The sequence below is a fragment of the Ranitomeya variabilis genome, chromosome 4, assembly GCF_051348905.1.
Source record: "Ranitomeya variabilis isolate aRanVar5 chromosome 4, aRanVar5.hap1, whole genome shotgun sequence".
In the NCBI taxonomy this organism is placed as follows: domain Eukaryota; kingdom Metazoa; phylum Chordata; class Amphibia; order Anura; family Dendrobatidae; genus Ranitomeya; species Ranitomeya variabilis.
In genome coordinates, this window is record NC_135235.1 from 399,997,264 (window position 1) to 400,015,234 (window position 17,971).

General features: G+C 45.8%; 1 pseudogene across 1 annotated transcript in view; it reads right to left on the reverse strand.

Annotated features, from left to right (window-relative positions):
* Positions 1-12,500: 12,500 nt before the first annotated feature.
* LOC143764911 (uncharacterized) overlaps positions 12,501-17,971 on the reverse strand; it is a 66,369-nt pseudogene continuing 60,898 nt past the window's right edge. The window contains exon 6 of the transcript XR_013213296.1: positions 12,501-13,561. The product of XR_013213296.1 is annotated as an uncharacterized LOC143764911 (transcript). The remainder of the gene's footprint in view (positions 13,562-17,971) is intronic.

Below are 17,971 nucleotides of genomic sequence, written 5' to 3' on the forward strand. Positions count from 1 at the left end.
CGGCGTTTCTTACTGAAAGAGCCACCTTGTGCAGCAGTAATGATGCAAAAGGAAAAAGTGCCTCTTTTCGTGGTGCTCCTTGCACATGCTGAACCTAACACTTATGAAATGTGTCCCCTCCCACCGTTAAACCGTCCGGTAGGTGGAACTTTCCTTCGTAATGTGACGACGCTGCACAGCCGTCATTCTTACCCCCTTGGCGCCATGCGCCGCCTTCTCAGCGTTGTTTGAATCTGTCCCGGAGCCTGCGCTGTTATGTTAGCCCTTGGACATGCACACTTAGCGCTGCCCGTCTTCCGACATTATTTGATGTCAGGCTGGCTGCGCCTGTGCGGCCGCGCTGGACGAGATCCCGCCTCATAGTGTCTTCTGATTTAATCCCACTGTGGGCCTGTGATCCATGGACATGCGCAGTGCATATCTTAACCTCCGCTCTCACTCATCTCCCTACGCCTTCTTCAGACTGTGCAACGTCAGCTGATCCCTAATAGCATGCCACGGCCGTGACGCCGCACAGTCTGAAGAAGCCATAGGGAGGGGAGTGAGAGGCGAGGATATTCACTGCTCATGCCCATGGATCACAGGTCCGCAGAGTGATTACATTAGATGACACAGCGAGGCGGGATCTTGGCCAGCGCTGCCGCACAGGCGCAGCCAGCCTGACACCAAATGATGTCAGAAGACGGGCAGCGCAAAATGTGTGCATGGCCAAGGGCTAACATACCAGCGCAGGCTCCAGGACAGATTCAAACAACGCTGAGGAGGCGGCGCACGGCGCCAAGGGGGTAAGAATGACAGCTGTGCTGCGTCACATTACGAAGGAAAGTTTCACCTACCGGACGGTTTAACGGTGGGAGGGGACACATTTCATAAGTGTCAAATACAGCATTTGCAAGGACCATAATTAAAAGAGCTAAGTTTACCTTTTCCAGCATTAGTGCTGTACAAGATGGCTCTTTCAGCTACAAACGCCTTGGGGGGGGTTAAAGGTTCCCTTTCAACTTGCTCCACTGCAGGCTTCGGCCTACACTCTGCTCCTCCTGCTGACCCTGGGCTCTAACACCGCCAGTTGGGGCCCGGAAGTGCTGGCTGCACAGAGCCAAACACCTCGCCAATGTGTCAGTGGGGTTCAGCACCGCCAGCTGTTCCCCTGCTGTGTAGCCGGCATCGTGTCCTGCAAAAGCCACGCAGACACAAGAACTGAAATTGAAGGGAACCTGTCCCCCCCCACAGGCGTTTGTATGTATAACAGCCACCTTGTACAGCAGTAATGCTGCATTTGTACAAGGTGGCTCATTAAGTTACTCTCCTTGCACACGGCGAACAAAACACATCTAAAATGTGTCCTCTGAGACCATTAAACCGTCCCTGAGGTGTGACTTTCCTTTGTAATGACACGCAACAACCCCCTTGGTCGCACAGCCCTTCTTCTGACATAATTGTTTGGCTGGCTGCGCCTCTGCGGCCGCCCTGCCCGACACAACGCCCCTCGGTGTCTTATTTATTTTGACTGCGAGGGTGTGATTGATGGGCATGAGCAGTGCATATCTTCGCCAGGCGGTCACTCAGCTCCTTCCGCCTTCTTCAGACTGTGCGGCTTCATGGCCGTGGCATGCGATAAGGGATCAGCTGACGCCGCACAGTCTGTAGCAGGTGTAAGGACCCGAGCGAGAGGCGAACATATGTACTGCGCCAGGCCATGAATCCCAGCCCCGCAGTGTGAAACACTGTAAAGACACTGCGGGGCTGGGATTCATGGGCATCGCGAACCGCACCGGCCGACATGAAATGATGTCAGAAGACAGGCAGCGCATGGCCAAGGGATAACGCAACAACGCAGACTCCTGTACAGCAAAATGCGATGCTCAGGAGGCCGCGCCAAGCACCAAGGTGGTATTTTTCCCAGCTGTGCTGCGTCTCATTACGAAGGGAACTCCCGCCTCCAAGACAGATTGACTGTATAAGGGCCAAAATGTTGTACGTGTTTCATTCAGCTTGTGCAAGGAACAAAATTAAAAGAGCAACCTTTGACTTGTGCAGCACTACTGCTGCATAAGGTGTAGCTCTTCTAGTTTGTAACCCCCGAGGGGGGGTTAAAGGTTACCTTTAAAATTGGTTCAATTAGGCTTCGGCCTACACTCTGCTCCCCCTGCAGAGCCTGGGCTCTAACACCGCCAGTTGGTGCCCCGAAGTGCTGGCTGCACAGAGAAAAACACCCGCCAATGTGTCAGTGGGGTTCAGCACCGCCAGCTGTTCCCCTGCTGTGTAGCCGGCAACGTGTCCTGCAACAGCCACGCAGACACAAAGCTGCCGCCAGTGCAGGCTTCGGCCTACACTCTGCTCCCTCTCCTCCTGCTGACCCTGGGCTCTAACACCGCCAGTTGGTGCCCGGTACTGCTGGCTGCACAGAGCCAAACACCTCGCCAATGTGTCAGTGGGGTTCAGCACCGCCAGCTGTTCCCCTGCTGTGTAGCCGGCAACGTGTCCTGCAACAGCCACGCAGACACAAAGCTGCCGCCAGGGCAGGCTTCGGCCTACACTCTGTTCCCTCTCCTCCTGCTGACCCTGGGCTCTAACACCGCCAGTTGGCGCCCGGTACTGCTAGCTGCACAGAGAAAAACACCAGCCAATGTGTCAGTGGGGTTCAGCACCGCCAGCTGTTCCCCTGCTGTGTAGCCGGCATCGTGTCCTGCAAAAGCCACGCAGACACAAGAACTGAAATTGAAGGGAACCTGTCCCCCCTCCCCCAGGTGATTGTGTGTTCTACAGCCACCTTGTACAGCAGTAATGCTGCATGTGTGCAAGGTGGCTCATAAACTTATTCTCCTTGCACACGTGGAACAGAACACGTCTACAATGTGTCCCCTGAGACCACTAAAACGTCCCTGAGGTGTGACTTTCCTTTGTAATGACACGCAACGACCCCCTTGGTAGCACAGCCCTTCTTCTGACATCATTGTTTGGCTGGCTGCGCCTCTGCGGCCGCCCTGCCCGACACAACGCCCCTCGGTGTCTTATTTATTTTGACTGCGAGGGTGTGATTGACGGGCATGAGCAGTGCATATCTTCGCCAGGCTGTCACTCAGCTCCTTCCGCCTTCTTCAGACTGTGCGGCTTCATGGCCGTGGCATGCGATAAGAGATCTGTTGACGCCGCACAGTCTGTAGCAGGTGTAAGGACCCGAGCGAGAGGCGAACATATGTACTGCGCCAGGCCATGAATCCCAGCCCCGCAGTGTGAAACACTGTAAAGGCACTGCGGGGCTGGGATTCATGGGCATCGCGAACCGCACCGGCCGACATGAAATGATGTCAGAAGACGGGCAGCGCATGGCCAAGGGATAACGCAACAACGCAGACTCCTGTACAGCAAAATGCGATGCTCAGGAGGCCACGCCAAGCACCAAGGTGGTATTTTTGCCAGCTGTGCTGCGTCTCATTACGAAGGGAACTCCCGCCTCCAAGACAGATTGACTGTACAAGGGCCAAAATGTTGTACGTGTCTCATTCAGCTTGTGCAAGGAACAAAATTAAAAGAGCGACCTTTGACTTGTGCAGCACTACTGCTGCATAAGGCGTGGCTCTTCTAGTTTGTAACACCTGAGGGGGGGTTAAAGGTTACCTTTAAAATTGGTTCAATTAGGCTTCGGCCTATACTCTGCTCCCTCTCCTCCTGCTGACCCTGGGCTCTAACACCGCCAGTTGGCGCCCGGTACTGCTAGCTGCACAGAGAAAAACACCAGCCAATGTGTCAGTGGGGTTCAGCACCGCCAGCTGTTCCCCTGCTGTGTAGCCGGCAACGTGTCCTGCAACAGCCACGCAGACACAAAGCTGCCACCAGTGCAGGCTTCGGCCTACACTCTGCTCCCTCTCCTCCTGCTGACCCTGGGCTCTAACACCGCCAGTTGGCGCCCGGTACTGCTAGCTGCACAGAGAAAAACACCAGCCAATGTGTCAGTGGGGTTCAGCACCGCCAGCTGTTCCCCTGCTGTGTAGCCGGCATCGTGTCCTGCAAAAGCCACGCAGACACAAGAACTGAAATTGAAGGGAACCTGTCCCCCCTCCCCCAGGTGTTTGTGTGTTTTACAGCCACCTTGTACAGCAGTAATGCTGCATGTGTGCAAGGTGGCTCATAAACTTATTCTCCTTGCACACGTGGAACAGAACACGTCTACAATGTGTCCCCTGAGACCATTAAAACGTCCCTGAGGTGTGACTTTCCTTTGTAATGACATGCAACGACCCCCTTGGTAGCACAGCCCTTCTTCTGACATCATTGTTTGGCTGGCTGCGCCCCTGCGGCCGCCCTGCCCGACACAACGCCCCTCGGTGTCTTATTTATTTTGACTGCGAGGGTGTGATTGACGGGCATGAGCAGTGCATATCTTCGCCAGGCTGTCACTCAGCTCCTTCCGCCTTCTTCAGACTGTGCGGCTTCATGGCCGTGGCATGCGATAAGGGATCTGTTGACGCCGCACAGTCTGTAGCAGGTGTAAGGACACGAGCGAGAGGCGAACATATGTACTGCGCCAGGCCATGAATCCCAGCCCCGCAGTGTGAAACACTGTAAAGGCATTGCTGGGCTGGGATTCATGGGCATCGCGAACCGCACCAGTCAACATGAAATGATGTCAGAAGATGGGCAGCGCAAGGCCAAGGGATAACACGACAGCGCAGACTCCTGTACAGCAAATAACGACGCTCAGGAGGCCGCGCCCAGCTCCAAGGTGGGATTCTTGACATCTGTGCTGCGTCTCATTAAGAAGGAAACTCCCGCCTCCAAGACAGTTTTGACTGTTTAAGGGGCTAAATGTCATATGTGATTCATTCAGCGTGTGCAAGGAACAGAATTTAAAAGAGCAACCTTCGACTTGTGCAGCATTACTACTGCCCAAGGTGTGGCTCTTCTAGTTTGTAACCCCTGAGGGGGGGTGAAAGGTTACCTTTAAAATTGGTTCAATTAGGCTTCGCCCTACACTCTGCTCCCCCTGCAGAGCCGGGGCTCTAACACCGCCAGTTGGTGCCCCGAAGTGCTGGCTGCACAGAGAAAAACATCCGCCAATGAGTCAGTGGGGTTCAGCACCGCCAGCTGTCCTGCAAACGACACGCAGACACAACAGACCTACAAATGCCTCCAGTGCAGGCTTCGGCCTACACTCTGCTCCCCCTGCTGACCCTTTTCTCCAACACCGCTAGTTGGGGCTCTAGGAAGACAAGCTTGAATAGGTCCCCATCCTGGTTCCAGCACCGTCAGCTGGTTCCGGGCAGAGCCTTTGGCTTAGGTGCCTCCCTCTGGGTATCCGAGTTCCACCAACGTCAGGTGGTCCTTGGTAGTGCTTTCAGGCACGGGTACCTCCTGCTTAGTAACTGGGTTCCAGTAACGTCAGCTGGTCCTCGGTAGTTCCATTGGCTCTTGGACCTTCGGCTACCCATCCGGGTTCCAGTACCGTCAGCTGGTTCTCGGCAGTGTCTTTTGCTCTTGTACCTTCTGCTCCCCATCCTGGTTCCAGTACCATCAGCTGGTTCTGGGCAGAGCCTTTGGCTTAGGTGCCTCCCTCTGGGTATCAGAGTTCCACCAACGTCAGGTGGTCCTTGGTAGTGCTTTCAGGCACGGGTACCTCCTGCTTAGTAACCGGGTTCCAGTAACTTCAGCTGGTCCTCGGTAGTTCCATTGGCTCTTGGACCTTCGGGTAGCCATCCGAGTTCCAGTTCCATCAGCTGTTTCTCGGCATTTTCTCAGCCTTCTTGTACCTTCTGCTACATTTCCAAGTTCAAGACCCTAAAGATGACGACCCGGAAGACCACCCCTAAGATGACGACGACACCAGAGACTACAACCACTGAGATGACGACGACCCTGGAGACGATGACCCTGAAGACCACCCCGATGACGACGACCCCGCAGACGACGACCCTGGAGACGTCGACCCTGGAGACGACGACGACATGGGAGACCGAGAAGCAGAAGAACAAGAGGCTGCAGAACAAAGAGCAGAAGAACATTAAGCATAACACTAAATATCAGAGCAAAGATATTAAATTATAAGCAGAAGAAGACTAAGCAGTGTATGGGGGTGAGTCCGTTCCTCCTCGTGGTGCCCCTGGATAAAGCCTGATGCTGCAGGCCAAACTGAACGTGGACAAATGTAACACTTTTGTGACAGGCAGAACGGAAGGTGTAATCTTCAATCTTTTATAGATAACTACGGGAATGCCTGTCACAAATAAGAATATGATGAAGAAGTTGAATATGAAGAATAATAGTTAAATAAAAAGAATATGAACAATGTAAAAAAAAAAATTATAGGTAGAAGATGAAGAAGATGAATAAGGTGAAGAAGAAGTTGATGTCAAAGATGCTGATGATGATGAAGAAGAAAGTGTGGGAGAAGTAAAAAAGAGGGTGAAGGGCGTGGAAGTAGTGAAACATCAATATCTGACAAAATAAAAAAAATCTTAACATAGTCAATATCTTTGTAACTCCGAACGTCTTTAAAAAAAATTAAAATTCCTGCTATTCTATTTGATTGGGCTAAACCTCTATGCCTTTAATGTCTCCGCCTCCTCCCCCAATACATCCTACATTATTCTTAGTTGTTTTCCTTCATGTAGAATGAACCTACAAGGAAAGAAAGGGTTTATTTTAATTCCGATAGTTTCGTCCCATTGACTTGCATTGGGATCGGGTATCGGAATCGGCGAGATCCGATACTTTGACGGTATCGGCCGATACTTTCCGATACCGATACTTTCTGATATCGGAAGGTATCGCTCAACACTAGCTGACACACTCCAGCCACATGAGGTCTGGCATTGTCCTGCATTAGAAGGAACCCAGGGCCAACCGCACCAACATATGGTCTCACAAGGGGTCTGAGGATCTCATCTCGGTACCTAATGGCAGTCAGGCTACCTCTGGCGAGCACATGGAGAGATGTGCAGCCCTCCAAAGAAATGCCACCCCATACCATTACTGACCCACTGCCAAACCGGTCATGCTGAAGGATGTTGCAGGCAGATCGCTCTCTATGGCGTCTCCAGACGCGTCTGTCACATGTGCTCAGTGTGAACCTACTTTCATCTGTGAAGACCACAGGGCGCCAGTGACAAATTTGCCAATCCTGGAGTTCTGTGGCAAATGCCAATCATCCTGCATGGTGTTGGGCTGTGAGCACAACCCCCATCTATGGACGTCGGGCACTCAGACCATCCTCAAGGAGTCAGTTTCTAACCATTTGTGCAGACACATGCATATTTGTGGCCTGCTGGAAGTCATTTTGCAGGTCTCTGGCAGTGCTCGTGTTCCTCCTTGCACAAAGACTGAAGTAGCGGTCTTGCTGCAGGGTTGTTGCCCCCTCCACGTCTCCTGGTAGCACCTCCAGCCTCTGGAAACTACACTGACAGACACAGCAAACCTTCTTGCCACAGCTCGCAATGATGTGCCATCCTGGATGAGCTGCACTACCTGAGCCACTTGTGTGGGTTGTAGATTCCGTCTCATGCTACATTCATTCAAAAGTGACCAAAACGTCAGTCAGAAAGCCTTGGTACTGAGATGTGGTCTGTGGTCCCCACCTGCAGAACCACTCCTTTATTGAGTGTGTCTTGATAGTTGCCAATAATTTCCATCTTTTTTCTCTTGTAGGTTTTAATGTTTTGTGGTCAATGTGAACATGCGTTTAACCTTTGCATGTGTACCAACTCAAGTTAAGCTCAATTTTTGTGTTTTTTTCTCTGTATTGTTGCATTCTGTGCAAGCCAGGGTGTGGCCTCCTTGTTTCTGAGCTAGAGATTATATATAAGGCTTCCACAGTCTGGTGTTTGACTGGTTGGGCCGTCCTTTTGTCTGCCCTTATTCACACTGAGGCCAACATTGACACATGGTAAGGTTATAATATTAGACAGTATAGGACTGTCCCTATCAGAGTTACCTTGACGAGGTGAGATGGCTTTTGTGCTATTTTTTGATAAAAAAAACAGTATTACTAAAAACTCTTATTTAAATGCACTTTCACTTTTTTTACTTAATTACATCAGGGTTTTTGCTTACTTTTTTCTCTTGTAGGTTTGAATAATTTCCATCTGTTGTCTACTCCATTTGCACAACAGCATGTGAAATTGATTGTTAAACAGCGTTGCTTCCTAAGTGGACACTTTGATTTCACAGAAGTTTGATTTACTTGGGAGTTATATTCTGTTGCTGTCAATTGCCGTTGGGTGTCAGCTGATTCTGACAGATGGCTCCCGGCACTTTAACCCCTGAAATACTGTGATAGAACATGATAGCAGCATTCCGGAAGCCGGAGCAGGGGTTGACAGCCGCATCAGTACCCGCCCAGCTGGGAACGGAGCTCAGTGATCGGAGGTTACCTCTCTGACATCACCCCCAGTCACTGACGCCGCATTCCCAGCGGTCCGTGGAAGCACACTGACATGTGCACAGACCCATTCACTTGAATAGGCAAATAGCTCTACGTTCTTCTCAAGTCTCTCCGCTTGGCTAAGTAGCACTGTACAGCCACATATAGGGTATTGCCACGTTCAGTAGAAATTGTGGGACACATTTTGTTGCCATTTTTACCCACTTCTTGTGTGAAAATGTAAAATCTTTGGCTAAAACCAAATTTTGGTGCTAAAAATGTAGTTATTTTATCCTCACTGCCCAATGGTGTAAAATTTTGTGACACACCCATGGTGTCAATATGATCACTGCACCCCTAGACGAATTCATTGAGAGGTGTAGATCATAAAATGGGGTCACTTGTGGGGGGCTCTTCAGTTTTGGCATCTCATGGGCTCTCAAAGGCAAAGGTGCCTCAAGGCACCTGCAAACCATAACAGTAAAATCTGGTGACCCTTCCCTTCTGAACTCTGCCATGCGCCCAAACAGTGGTTTATCCCCACATATGGGGTATCAGCGTACTCAGGACAAATTGCACAATAACTTTTGGGGTCTAATTTCTTCTGTTATTTTCTTCATAAAAAATTGGGAGCGGGGGGGGGAGATTTTTTGTGAAAAAATATATGATTTTATATTTTTACGGCTCTGTTCTAAACTTCTGTGAAGCACTTGGGGGTTGAAAGTACTCACCAAACATACAACTATATGTTCCTTAGGGGGTCTAGTTTCCAAAATAGTGTCACTTGTGTGGGGCTTCCGCTGTTTAGGCACATCAGGAGCTCTCCAAACGCGACATGGCGTCCGATCTTAATTACAGCCAATTTTGCGTTGAAAAAGTAGAAAGGAACTCATTATCTTCCGAGCTCTGCCATGGGCCCAAACAGTGGTTTACCACCACATATGGAGTATCAGCATACTCAGAATAAATTGCACAACTTTTGGGTCCAATTCCTCCTGTTACCCTTGGGGAAAAAAAAAAATTGGCCTGAAGTAAAAAAAAAAAAAAATGTTTGTGAAATTATTATTATTATTTTTTTTTTATATACATTCCAAAAATCCCTGTGAAGCACATGAAAGGTTAAACAACTTGAATGTGGTTTTGAGCACCTTGAGGGGTGAGGTTTTTAGAATGGTGTCACTTTTGGGTATTTTCTATCATTTAGATGCCTCAAAGTGACTTCAAATGTGAGATGGTCCCTAAAAAAAATGGTGTTGTAAAAATGAGAAATCGCTGTTTAAATTTTAACCCTTATAACTTACTAACAGAAAAAAAAAAAAACTTTGGTTCCAAAACTGGGCTGACGTAAAATAGACATGTGGAAAATCTTACTCATTAAGTATTTTGTGTGACATACAGTACAGACCAAAAGTTTGGATACACCTTCCCATATGAAGATTTTTCTGTATTTTCATGACTATGAAAATGGTACATTCACAAAAAAGTGTGAAACTGAAATTATGTCTTATATTCTAGGTTCTTCAAAGTGGTCACCTTTTGCTTTGATGACTGCTTTGCACACTCTTGGCATTCTCTTCATTAGCTTTAAGAGGTAGTCACTGGGAATGGTTTTCCAACAATCTTGAAGGAGTTCCCAGAGATGCTTAGCACTTGTTGGCCCTTTTGCCTTCACTCTGCGGTCCAGTTCACCCCAAACCATTTCGATTGGATTCAGGTCTGGTGACTTTGGAGGCCAGGTCATCTGGCGTAGCACCCCATCACTCTCCTTCGTGGTCAAATAGCCCTTACACAGCCTGGATGTGTGTTTGGGGTCATTGTCCTGTTGAAAAATAAATGATGGTCCAACTAAACGCAAACTGGATGGAATAACATGCCGCTGCAAGATGCTGTGGGAGCCATGCTGGTTCAGTATGCCTTCAATTTTGAATAAATCCCCAACAGTGTCACCAGCAAGCACTCCCACACCATCACACCTCCTCCTCCATGCTTCACGGTGGGAACCAGGCATGTAGAGTCCATCCGTTCACGTTTTCTGCGTCGCACAAAGACACGGTGGTTGGAACCAAAGATCTCAAATGGACTCAGACCAAAGCACAGATTTCCACTGGTCTAATGTCCATTCCTTGTGTTCTTTAGCTCAAACAAGTCTCTTCCGCTTGTTGCCTGTCCTTAGCAGTGGTTTCCTAGCAGCTATTTTACCATGAAGGCCTGCTGCACAGTCTCCTCTTAACAGTTGTAGAGATGTGTCTGCTGCTAGAACTCTGTGTGGCATTGACCTGGTCTCTAATCTGAGCTGCTGTTAACCTGCGATATCTGAGGCTGGTGACTCAGATAAACTTATCCTCAGAAGCAGAGCTGACTCTTGGTCTTCCTTTCCTGGTGTGGTCCTCATGTGAAGCAGTTTCTTTGTAAAACCTTTATGGTTTTTGCCACTGCACTTGGGGACACTTTCAAAGTTTTCCCAATTTTTCGGACTGACTGACCTTCATTTCTTATAGTAAAGATGGCCACTCATTTTTCTTTACTTAGAATTTGTATTATGGCAAGGAAAAAACAGCTAACAGTCTATTCAGTAGGACTATCAGCTGTGTATCCACCAGACTTCTGCACAACACAACTGATGGTCCCAACCCCATTTATATGGCAAGAAATCCCACTTATTAAACCTGACAGGGCACACCTGAGAAATGAAAACCATTCCCGGTGACTACCTCTTGAAGCTAATCAAGAGAATGCCAAGAGTGTGCAAAGTAGTCATCAAAACAAAAGGTGGCTATCTTGAAAAACCTAGAATATAAGACAATTTCAGTTTCACACTTTTTTGTTAAGTGTTAATTCCATAGCTTTGATGCGTTCAGTGTGAATGTACAATTTTCATAGTCATGAAAATTCAGAAAAATCTTTAAATGAGAAGGTGTGTCCAAACTTTTGGTCTGTACTGTATCTCTGTAATTTAAGGGCATGTAAATTCAAAGTTGGAAAATTGCTAAATTTTCGCCAGATTTTTTTTTTTTTCCACAAATAGCATGTCATATTAAAGAAATTTTACCACCATCATGAAGTACAATATGTCACGAGAAAACAATGTCAGAATCACCAGAATCCATTGAAGTGTTCCAGAGTTATTACCTCATAAAGGGACAGTGGTCAGAATTGTAAAAATTTACCTCGTCATTAAGGCACAAACCACCCTTGGGGGTAAAGGGGTTAAGGATAAAAAAAATTTAAAGTTTGAAAATTGCAAAATTTTAGCCAAATTTCCATTTTTTTATAAATGCAAGGTATATCGAAGAAATGTTGCCACTAGCATGAAGTACAATATGTCCCGAAAAAAAAAAAAAATCTCATCAGTGCGATATGTTGAAGCGTTCCAGAGCTATAACTTCATAAAGTGACAGTGGTCAGAATTGTAAAAATTGGCTTGGTCATAAGTACCAAATTGGCTCCGTCACTAAGGGGTTAAAGGGAATCTGACAGTATTTAGCTGCCTCATGGTTCCTAGACCTCCTGCTTAATGTAACCCTGTCCCCACTACTAATTAGCAGCTTTGTGTGTCAATGAACACTGTACACAGAAAGCTGCCAGAGTTGAGTGGGGTTATACACAGCTGCGTCTTCAAACCCAAATAATGGCAGAATTTCATTTCCTTGCTTTCACTATTTCAACCCACTTAGATTTTTTTTCCCCATTTTTCAGTACATTATTTGGTAAAATGAATGGCCCAAAGTACAACTCGTCCCACAAAACAGCCATTATATGGCCATGTAAAGAAAAAAAAAAAAAAGTTATGGCTCTTGGAACAAGTGGAGGGGAAAAAACGAAAGTGCAAGAATGAAAAATTCTGTGGTTCTTAAAAGGGTTAAAAATTAATTTCAAATCACAAACATTTATGGCATATCCATTATACATACCTGAAAAGTCAGATAGAGACTGGTGTGACCTCTGACAAAAACAAAAGTCCCAGGCATCCCACCAGGCGAGGTAGCCACGATAGGACACACTCGAGTAGGGAAAGAATAAAAAAGGTACCGTAGTTATTCTGATCTACGAATTGCAGAAAGCAGGGAAATGTGTTGCAAACCCAGTTCTCATATATGTGGTAGTGAAAGACCAAAATGTGTGTTAAAATGAATGACTCTCAAACAGTGCCAAATGTGATTTATTATACTGCATTAGGCAAGAACATACAAAGATAGCATTTTACCAGTTGATCTTTAACACAGTTTTCCCCTGTGTAGCTTCTATGATTTATGAGGTCTTCTGGTTTTAGGCTAAAACATTTCCCACATTCTGAACATGACAATGTTTTTTCCTCAGTGTGAGTTCTCTGATGTCTAACAAGACCTGATTTTATGCTAAAACATTTCCCACATTCTGAACATGGGAATGGCTTCTCCCCTGTGTGAGTTCTTTGATGTGCAACAAGAGTTGACTTTTGAGCAAAACTTTTTCCACAGTCTGAACACGAAAATGGTTTCTCACCTGTATGGATTTTCTCATGTTCAATAAGAACTGATTTATAAGTAAAACATTTCCCACATTTTAAACATGAATATGGCTTCTCCCCTGTGTGAATTCTCTGATGTGCAACAAGAACGGATATGCGGGTAAAACTTTTCCCGCACTCGGAACATGAAAACGGCCTCTCATCCCGGTGAATTCTTTGATGCCTCTCAAGATGATCTTTACGTGTAAAACATTTCCAACAATCCAAACATGCAAATGGCTTCTCCCCTGTGTGACTTCTCTCATGCTTAATAAGAGCCGACTTCTGGGCAAAATATTTTCCACAATCTGAACATGAAAATGGTTTCTCTCCTATGTGAATTCTTTGATGCTCCACAAGAATTGAGTTCTTGGAAAAGCACTTCCCACATTCTAAACATGAAAATGGCCGCTCATCACTGTGACTTCTCATGTGCATAGAAAGACTTGAGCTCTTCTTAAAAAGTTTCCCACAATCAGAGCAGGGAAATATTTTACCACTACTGTGACCTGTACTTTCATTAACAATTTGAGATAGGTCAGGAAAGGGATCCCTGTGATAACAAGAGTCAGATGAAAGATCATGGTTATTAAAAAGTACAGATACATTAGGAGTAATATGGTGTTTTTCAGATGTATTATCTGTGATATCCAAATCTTCTGCTTCAAAATCTGGAAGTAAAATAATCTGTTCCTCTAAACTTCTGGCACAGATATCTGTGGGAGGAAAAAAAAAAAAGAAACAAATAGTAGAATGTCTATTGGTATTTTTGAAAAATTTGAAATTGTAACATATGTCAATAGGAAAGCCTTCTACAAAATACAGACATTTTATATGTGCATATATAGAAATAAAATTACTTACCACCAAAACATCACATAGGGGAATCAAAAAAATAACGGTGCTCCCCCGACTGTCGATGTATGTATGTATGTATGTATGTATGTATGTATGTATGTATGTATGTATGTATGTATGTATGTATGTATGGATAGATAGAGATATGTATTTATACACACACAATGATACACCGTAGAGACCAAACCAAAAGTTTGGACACAACCTCTCATTTAAAAGATTTTTCTGTATTTTCATTACTATGAAAATTGTACATTCACACTGGAGGCATCAAAGCTATGAATAAACACATGTGGAATTATATACTTAACAGAAAAGTGTGAAACAACTGAAATTAGGTCTTATATTCTAAGTTCTTCAAAGTAGCCACCTTTTGCTTTGATGACTGCTTTGCACACTCTTGGCATTTTCTTGATGAGCTTCAAGAGGTAGTCACCGGAAATGTATCAGCAAACAAGAAAAAATGTTGCGCTGCACAGCCTCTGAACCAGGTGCAGATAAAACACAGTTAATTGTGGGTGTTTATCGCTTCAGTAGCTGGAGGTGCTCGCATGAAAAAAAGTGTTCCAGTATAAATACAACAGAGAAAATGCGGCAGCACTCACCAGATGGCGTGGTTCAATCCTTTATTGAAGAAACAAATTCCATCACAGCATGTTCACGGCACGGGGGAGTGCGGACATGAAGGAAGTGAGCAGGGAAGGACAACAGCTGTTTCGCGCTATACCAGCGCTTCTACAGGTCTGACAAACTGGGAAGTGATGCCGGCAGAAGTAGGTGACTCACGGATGGACCCTCCCACTGCAACCACGCGTCACTAACCCAGTATTGCAAGGTACACCTTGTGCAAAACATACAAACATGGATGGAATTTGTTTCTTCAATAAAGGATTGAACCACGCCATCTGGTGAGTGCTGCCGCATTTTCTCTGTTGTATTTAGTCACCGGAAATGGTTTTCACTTCACAGGAGTGCCCTGTCAGGTTTAATAAGTGGGATTTCTTGCCTTATAAATGGTGTTGGGACCATCAGTTGTGTTGTGCAGAAGTCTGGTGGATACACAGCTAATAGTCCTACTGAATAGACTGTTAGAATTTGAATTATGGCAAGAAAAAAGCAGCCAAGTAAAGAAAAAAAAGAGTGGCCATCATTACTTCATGAAATGAAGGTCAGTCAGTCCGAAAAATTAGGAAAACTTTGAAAGTGTCCCCAAGTGCAGTGGCAAAAACCATCAAGCGCTACAAAGAAACTGGCTCACATGAGGACCGCCCCAGGAAAGGAAGACCAAGAGTCAGCTCTGCTTCTGAGGATAAGTTTATCTGAGTCACCAGCCTCAGAAATCACAGGTTAATAGCAGCTCAGATTAGAGACCAGGTCAATGCCACACAAAGTTCTAGCAGCAGACACATCTCTACAACAACTGTTAAGAGGAAACTTTGTGCAGCAGGCCTTCATGGTAAAATAGCTGCTAGGAAACCACTGCTAAGGACAGGCAACAAGCGGAAGAGACTTGTTTGAGCTAAAGAACACAAGGAATGGACATTAGACCAGTGGAAATCTGTGCTTTGGTCTGAGTCCATTTGAGATCTTTGGTTCCAACCACCGTGTCTTTGTGCGACGCAGAAAACGTGAACGGATGGACTCTACATGCCTGGTTCCCACCGTGAAGCATGGAGGAGGAGGTGTGATGGTGTGGGAGTGCTTGCTGGTGACACTGTTGGGGATTTATCTTGCAGCGGCATGTTATTCCATCCAGTTTGCGTTTAGTTGGACCATCATTTATTTTTCAACAGGACTGCTAAGGACAGGCAACAAGCAGAAGAGACTTGTTTGGGCTAAAGAACACAAGGAATTGGACATTAGACCAGTGGAAATCTGTGCTTTGGTCTGATGAGTCCAAATTTGAGATCTTTGGTTCCAAACACCGTGTCTTTGTGCGACGCAGTGTAGCATGGAGGAGGAGGTGTGATGGTGCTTTGCGGGTGACACTGTTGGGGATTTATTCAAAACTGAAGGCATACTGAACCAGCATGGCTACCACAGCATCTTGCAGCGGCATGCTATTCCATCCGGTTTGCGTTTAGTTGGACCATCATTTATTTTTCAACAGGACAATGACCCCAAACACACTTCCAGGCTGTGTAAGGGCTATTTGACCAAGAAGGAGAGTGATGGGGTGCTACGCCAGATGACCTGGCCTCCACAGTCACCAGACCTGAACCCAATCGAGATGGTTTGGGGTGAGCTGGACCGCAGAGTGAAGGCAAAAGGGCCAACAAGTGCTAAGCGTCTCTGAGAACTCCTTCAAGATTGTTGGAAGACCATTCCCGGAGACTACCTCTTGAAGCTCATCAAGAGAATGCCAAGAGTGTGCAAAGCAGTCATCAAAGCAAGAGGTGGCGACTTTGAAGAACCTAGAATATAAGATATTTTCAGTTGTTTCACACTTTTTGTTAAGTATATAATTACACGTGTTAATTCATAGTTTTGATGCCTTCAGTGTGAATGTACAATTTTCATAGTCCTGAAAATACAGAAAAATCTTTAAATGAGAAGGTGTGTCCAAACTTTTGGTCTGTACTGTACATTGTTGAAAATAAAGTATATTTGGTTGGGGTTTGGGGTAGGGGGGAAGCGGGGGATAGAGGGATAGTGATTAAGGCTGTTACTTTAAAAAAAAAAAAAACTGAACTGGAAAATCTGTATAATTCTGGAACTTACATTGAACTGTTCTATAATTTGGATTTTTCAAATAAAAAATTATTTGATTAACCCCTTTCTGCCATTGGACGTACTATTCCGTCCATGTGGGGTGGGCCCTAATTCCCAAGGACGGAATAGTACGTCCAGCGCGATCGGCCGCGCTCACGGGGGGAGCGCGGCCGAGTGTCAGCTGCCTATCGCAGCTGATATCCGGCACTATGTGCCAGAAGCGGTCATGGACCGCCCCCCGCACATTAACCCCCGGCACACCGCGATCAAACATGATCGCGGTGTGCCGGTGGTACAGGGAAGCATCGCGCAGGGAGGGGGCTCCCTACGGGCTTCCCTGAGACCCCCGCAGCAATGCGATCGCGTTGCTCCGAGGGTCTCCTACCTCCTTCCTCGCTGCAGGTCCCGGATCCAAGATGGCCGCGGCATCCGGGTCCTGCAGGGAGGAAGGTGGCTTACCGAGTGCCTGCTGAGAGCAGGCACTGGTAAGCCTGCAGTGCTCTAAGTCAGATCGGTGATCTGACAGAGTGCTCTGCAAAGTGTTAGATCACCGATCTGTGATGTCCCCCCCGGGACAAAGTAAAAAAAAAAAAAATTCCACATCTGTAAAAAAAAAAAAAAAAGAAAAAAAAAAACCTAAATAAAGAAAAAAAATATATATATTATTCCCATAAACACATTTCTTTATCTAAATAAAAAAAAAAAATCAAACAATAAAAGTACACATATTTAGTATCGCCGCGTCCGTAACGACCCCACCTATAAAAATATATCACTAGTTAACCCCTTCAGTGAACACCGTAAAAAAAAAAAAAAAAAAAAAAAAAGGCAAAAAACAACGCTTTATTCTCATACAGCCAAACAAAAAGTGGAATAACACGCGATCAAAAAGACCGATATAAATAACCATGGTACCGCTGAAAACGTCATCTTGTCCCGCAAAAAACGAGCCGCCATACAGCATCATCAGAGAAAAAATAAAAAAAGTTATAGTCCTCAGAATAAAGCGATGCCAAAATAATTATTTTTTCTATAAAATAGTTTTTATCGTATAAAAGCGCCAAAACATAAAAAAATGATATAAATGAGATATCGCTGTAATCGTACTGACCCGAAGAATAAAACTGCTTTATCAATTTTACCAAACGCGGAAAGGTATAAACGCCTCCCCCAAAAGAAATTCATGAATAGCTGGTTTTTGGTCATTCTGCATCACAAAAATCGGAATAAAAAGCGATCAAAAAATCTCCCGTGCCCGAACATGTTACCAATAAAAACGTCAACTCGTCCCGCAAGAAACAAGATCTCAAATGACTCTGTGGACTCAAATATGGAAAAATTATAGCTCTCAAAATGTGGTAACGCAAAAAATATTTTTTGCAATAAAAAGCGTCTTTCAGTGTGTGACAGCTGCCAATCATAAAAGTCCGCTAAAAAACCCGCTATAAAAGTAAATCAAACCCCCGTTCATCACCCACTTAGTTAGGGAAAAATTAAAAAATTTTAAAAATGTATTTATTTCCATTTTCCGGCTAGGGTTAGGGTTAGGGTTAAGG